General features: G+C 42.1%; 1 pseudogene; it reads right to left on the bottom strand.

Annotated features, from left to right (window-relative positions):
* Positions 1-254: 254 nt before the first annotated feature.
* Positions 255-1,402, bottom strand: LOC107161110 (annotated as a pseudogene).
* Between the last annotated feature and the right edge of the window lie 4,557 nt (positions 1,403-5,959).

The following is a 5,959-nucleotide window of genomic DNA, read 5'->3' as shown; positions in this document are numbered from 1 at the left end:
TATACATTTGGAATTAATATACACATTTCCACAAAATTGATTGCTAGAATTTGTAATGAGAAGGTATCAAATCTGTAGATAAATTTGGGGAGAACTAACATCTTCATAATACTTAATCTTCTAACCTGTCAGCAGTGGATTCTGCCACAAGACTGGGTCCCATTCCAGCAGAAGCAGCACAGCACTTGGCAGGATGGAGGAGAGAAAACAGTGGTAGCCATGAGAAGGGGGTGTTGGAAAGGGAGGATTCATACTTTCATGGAAACCTGGAGAGGGGACATTCAACAGGAAAGTGAATGTGGGGCCAGTTGTCACTGAGCTGCTTGGATTTGGGGTCACAATGAATGCAGCAGTACTCACATAAATCTGAGAAGGGGCACTGAAGGAAAGACCAGACCATTCTCTGATTCTTGTGGCAGTAGAGTGTTGCTGGAGATGCTGAGGACTGGACGGCTGATCTCCATGAAGTGGCAGTTCTGGGATGCATGAGAGGACTTGTTTGCCATGGTGAGAGAAGTGAAGGTGTGCTGCTTTTTGGTGTTTTTCTTGGTGTCGTGAGTGCTTTGGGGCAGTGCTACTCTGGGCTGATGCTGAGGTATATTCTTCAGCATCAACTCCTGGCATGGAAGACTATCCCATTCTGTCAGCTGTTTAGCAGCCAAGTTGAAATCAATGTAGGAAATCAAAAATATTCCTATTTTGTCTGCCAACATTCCTTCAGCATAGCTTTCCTCCACTCTTTGGATCACAGTCAAAACATCATTCTTAAGAAATGGAAGGCCATCATTATGTGCTTTCTTGTCTTTCACCTCAAAGTCATAAAGTGTTTTTCACTGAGGTGGGATCTGAGGCAATGGTTTAATAATCTGCACTAAGTTGTTTGGGAAAAGCCATGAATCCCATTGACTTACCATGTGGGACCAGTTTTCATCAACGTGTTGTCAAAAAATGATGATGTCACATTTGCTGAATTTAAAGTCTCCAGGCTCCATTCCTTCATAGTTATTTAATGCTTTAGGACATGGTAACAGGTACACTTCTCACTGGGGCTTCTAGGCTTGCACCTGAGTCTGCCATTCACACTGGAAGCTTTACAGATTTTTTGCACTACAATAAGACAGTGCTGCCCTTAACCCTTAATGCATTTGTGCAGTTGCTCACACTGCCCTTTACTGGCTAGATTTCCAAGGCCTCTGCTTGATGTCATCTAGAAGCCTGACCAGCAGGATGTTACCTGGAAGCTCATCACAGGAGCCAACAAGAGTCCTCCACTGGGACAACTGAGGGAACCTATGATCCCAGCAAACATCCTTTGCAAAACCTGTTCTGGCAATGCAAGACTTCTGAAGAAGCACCAAGGACACTACAAAAGATCCAAGGAGGCAGATTCATCCAACTTCATGTACTTTAATGAGAGAAGGCTTTAGAAATGTTCATAGTTGTGTGCAGCTCTAAAATGATTCATGTAAAATCTATTTCAGACTTTGCTCTTGCACCTTGGCTCTTCCTCCTTGTTCTTGGTCCCTGCAGTGGTGGCCATGGTCAATGCAGATTACACTCAGCCTTACCTGCTCCTCCCTATTTCTCTGAAGCAGGCACAGTGGCCCCTGGAGACTCCTCTCTGCTGCCCTCCTCTCTGCACAGACACATTAAACAAGTGTCACCACCTCCCACTTGCCGAGCCTTAAATGTTATTTTTTAAATCAACAGAATGCTTTGTGGGTTAGAAACCAATACTTGAGAGATGGAATAGTCCAAATTTCAATCCTGGCTTGAATATTTTGTGACTGTATGACTTTGTAAAAGTGACATAACTTCTCTGCTTTCTTTTTCTCTGGAGGTAGTAATAGTCCCTGTCGTAGGGAAACACAGGAACTACAGACAAAGCTCCAATGCAGTGTGTGTCAGGATACACACTCCAGGTGTGGCAGCACTTGTTACCCTGAGTTTAATAATGTATGAAACAAGAGCAGTAATGACAGTGACATGTGGTGATGGGCAGCTGACAGTGCAGAGGTAGCAAGGCCCTTCACTCTTTCTGTGAAACAGCTGAAGGACAGACATCAAGGTAGATGGGGCCTGGATGCTTGACACTGGTGACATATTTATACCTCTCCCTCTTTCCTTGCAGAATGTCCATCAGGACCTGTCCATCTACACTTTTGGTCTGGAGCAGTCCCTCTTGTTGCAGACCCTGCAGTAGATGCTGGCTAACATGGTGGAGAATTTGGCAGAGGCAAGTACACTTTAGACTGGAGTATTTTCGTGTGCTCAGCTGCTGGGGGATGGTGGATATTACAGGTATTGGAAATCATGTTTGTGGAGATAAGTCAATGACTTTCACTTGTGACTCCCTTGGGGTTGACCTTCTGCTTTACCTAGCACCCCATCATATCTTGAACTTGAAAACAGAAATTCAAGTGCAGTGTGTTCTGTGTGGCTGCCTCTTGTGCTGATGGAAACAGCCTTTTGGGGGCAACTGTGTGTCTCCCTGTGTTTAAAGAGCTCTGACTGTTCCTGTTTTGACCAGTTGTTTTGTGCATGGCTCTTTATATTGACCATTATTTATTGTCAAATACCTTTAACTGTGTGGCTATGTTCTAAGCTGTTGTTTGGTGAGTAAAATTTCATGGCACTGTTATATACTTTCGGTAATGAAATCAGGGTGATATGGCTTTAGTGAATTGTAAATTTGCAAATAGCTAATTAGTTTCTTTTGAAAATTAAGACATTTTTCATTTTTTAAATTAATTAATTAATTTATTTTTGTATTATAATTCTTATACACCATTATACAATAATTTATCATATCTCTAATTATATATAATGTATGTTGACACCATATTAACATCTTCATACATGTATTTTGTATAATGATGAGGGTCTCCTTTCATCATCCATGATATTCCCCTTATTTCTGTCTTCAAATGCAGATATTTTCCTTCAAAAATCTATATGGTGATTTTAATTATTTTCCATGTGACAAGGTCTTACTTACTGGGTAGTATCCATTTGTAACCAATTCATACAATTTAAATTTAAGCAGAAGGGTAAATGGTCACCTTTTTGAGTCTTCTCTATAATTTTTTATGGGCATTCTAAGTGCTGCACTGTTGTGTAGTCTTATAAACTTGAGCATTTCCAGGAATAGAACCAAAAATTTTCTTTGTCTTTTATGATCTCTGTATAGCTTTTGTGGTTGAATCATTATTCTAGTTGGGATGAGTAAAGAGATTAATAGTACATGGTTCCAAAGAAATGAGTGATTAATTGTGTTGTAACATATAGTTTTGTACCATCCATGATCAAATCCTGTATCTCTATAGTTTATCAACAATTCAAGCATAACTAGGAACAAAAAAATATATTAGATGTTTTTTATTTACATCAAGCATGAACTCTATCATAACAACAACATAATTTACCTTCAGGAGCCAAAGCCATTTCAAAGAGTCACATCTTATCCTTCTTTTTGCTATTTATTTATAATGACCCAGTTACTTAGAAGTTTTTACATCCTATAAGAAGTCAAAAGGACACCAGAAAAAAGATTTTGAAGACTTAAATAAGTAGTAGTCTAGAAAAACTGAACTCAAGTTTTATGTTCCTTTTTTTTTTAGAAATATTACATATGCTGTACTTTTTAAAAGCAACTTGTCATAACTGATTTGTGCCCATGGTAGTAACTCTACTAAAATTACTTTTGAAATAGAGAGTTTCTGTATAGAAATATTTCAGATTACTTCTATAGTAAGTGTCAACAGGCTGCATATGTAGCTCAGTGGTAGAGAGCTTCCCTAGTGTGGAGAAGGCCTTGGAGTTTAACTCCCAACACTGCAAGAAAAGGAAAGGGAGAGAAGGGAGAAATAAGGAAGGAAGGAAGGAAAAAGGGAGTGGACAGGAGGGGAGGGAAAAGAATGAGTCATTACAATAAAAGGGCAAGTGGTACAAATATAAATATATAATGTACTAGCTCTTTAAATTATTTTACAAAGCTTTAGAATTTTAGTTACATCAAATTGGTTGACATTATGATTGAATGGAATAGCACATAATAAGAGCTCCCTTGGCCTGGCTGAAATTAAACCAAGGGGTGGGTGGCATGGAGAGGAGTCCTCTCTGGCTCAATTGGGACAGCTTGAACCTGCACTGCTTCAGGATGCAAAGCACAGTGAAGGAGCCAAGATTTCCCTGACAGGCATTTGAATGTGCTAGGCCCCTGGGAGCCTATGACTGTGGCTTCCCATGCCCATGCCTCTGGCTCCACTATCCCACCCCTGCAGCTGCTTCACAATGGTATGCTCTGTTTCCTGGTGCATGCTTGAATTCCTCACCAAAGACCTGAGTGTCCACAGCCTGTTTGGGTGTGGCTGGGCAGGCTGTGGCTGCAACAGGAGTAGGCAAAAAGCAGCCTTAGAGTGATGGAGAGGCCAAGGTTTTTTGCCCCTCAGCTGTATTTGAGGCTGGTACTGGAAGAAATATGCAGGGCTCTGGCATCATTGTCTGTGGATATGAAACCAGGCCCTCATCCTTATGGATATCCTTTGGAATTGTTGATAAATGCAGCTATTGGATTTTTGCTGAACCCTTGTTTCTGTGGAGATGTTGTCAGTGTGTTAGAAGCAGGTGTTATGTGAGAAGAGGAAAAATGTTTGCCCCCAAACTTGCTGGACTAATTGAAGAAAAATGTCAACTACTTGAAAAAGTGACCTTGTTCAAAAGAGTATGAAGGCTTAGAGTCATCTTTAAAGGATGCCATTTTGGAGAAGAAGTCCACAGAACAGAAAATTTGGAGGCAATATATGAAAAGCTGGATAAGTCTAAATCTAAACTTGGTGATGAAATACTTTTTCTAGACAAAGAGCTAAAAGAAGAGAAGACTAAATATTCTCATCAGAATGAATTGATGGCAGATATATCAAGAAGGATTAATTCCTTAGAAGATGAATCAAAACCCCTCAAGTTACCAATAGCCAAAGGTGAAACAACCTTGAAAATATTTCAAATGAATGCAGAAGGGTTTAAGGTAGCAATAAAAGAGGTTTTGAAAGAAAATTCCAACTTCAGGATAGTCAGAAACAACTTTTACAAGAAGCTGAAGTATGGAAAGAAACAGTGAATGATCTTAATAATCAGAAAATAGCATTGGAAGACTCTACAGTATATGTAGAATAAGTTCTAAGTCTCTGACTGAACACTTGGTGCAGATGAAAGATTGGGTTTCTGTGCTTGGAGAAAACCTAAGAGATGCTGGTAACTTGGACTTGAAAATGAAGAGTGGATTGTAGACGTGGAGAGGGAAGATGGCGGCGAGGGGAGTGCATTGCCCCCGTGTGCTGCTTCACTGTGTGGGAGTATGACAAGTCAGGATGGCTAAAGGCTATCTTGTTAGGAATTTCCAGCAATAGTGGGGTGCTCCGGAACCTGGAGGAAGGATTTCCATCGCACGAGGATCGGCTACGGGGACTCAAACGCGAGAGGTTTGTCGCACGGAGGGTAACACTGCTTATTCAGCAAATCGCCCCGCGGCTAGAGTCTGCAGCGCGCGCTGGGAAACAAGGAGATAGCGACGCAGGGATACAGCGCTGCAGTTTCTGCCAGCCGTGCAAGCACCGTACTCAGGGCTGAATTCTGGGTTCGAGACGGGGAAGGAAGCGGTCCATCTCGGTTCTCCACACCGGTCAGACCACAGAGGAGGCCAGCAGCCACCATGTTGGAAAGCTGACGTCACCATCCCTGTTTTTGACTGACCGCAGCTCATTCAGCCATAGAACAGGTAATTTCAGGCTGCCATTCGCCTGCGGCTTGCAGACAGATTGCTAGGGTTCAGTGCCTGGGTGCTTCTTAGAACCTGATCTTATCGGAGCGAACACCAAGCGCGGGGCGGCCGAGTTCCGGCTCCCGGAACCGCCCTGGCCCAGGGCTGCGGAGCCTGCGGAGGCCGCTTCTTGGACCCTGC

Source organism: Marmota marmota, unplaced genomic scaffold (genome assembly GCF_001458135.2).
Source record: "Marmota marmota marmota unplaced genomic scaffold, marMar, whole genome shotgun sequence".
In the NCBI taxonomy this organism is placed as follows: domain Eukaryota; kingdom Metazoa; phylum Chordata; class Mammalia; order Rodentia; family Sciuridae; genus Marmota; species Marmota marmota.
The sequence above is the reverse complement of the archived record's forward strand: the minus strand, read 5'-3'. Positions and strand labels throughout refer to the sequence as shown.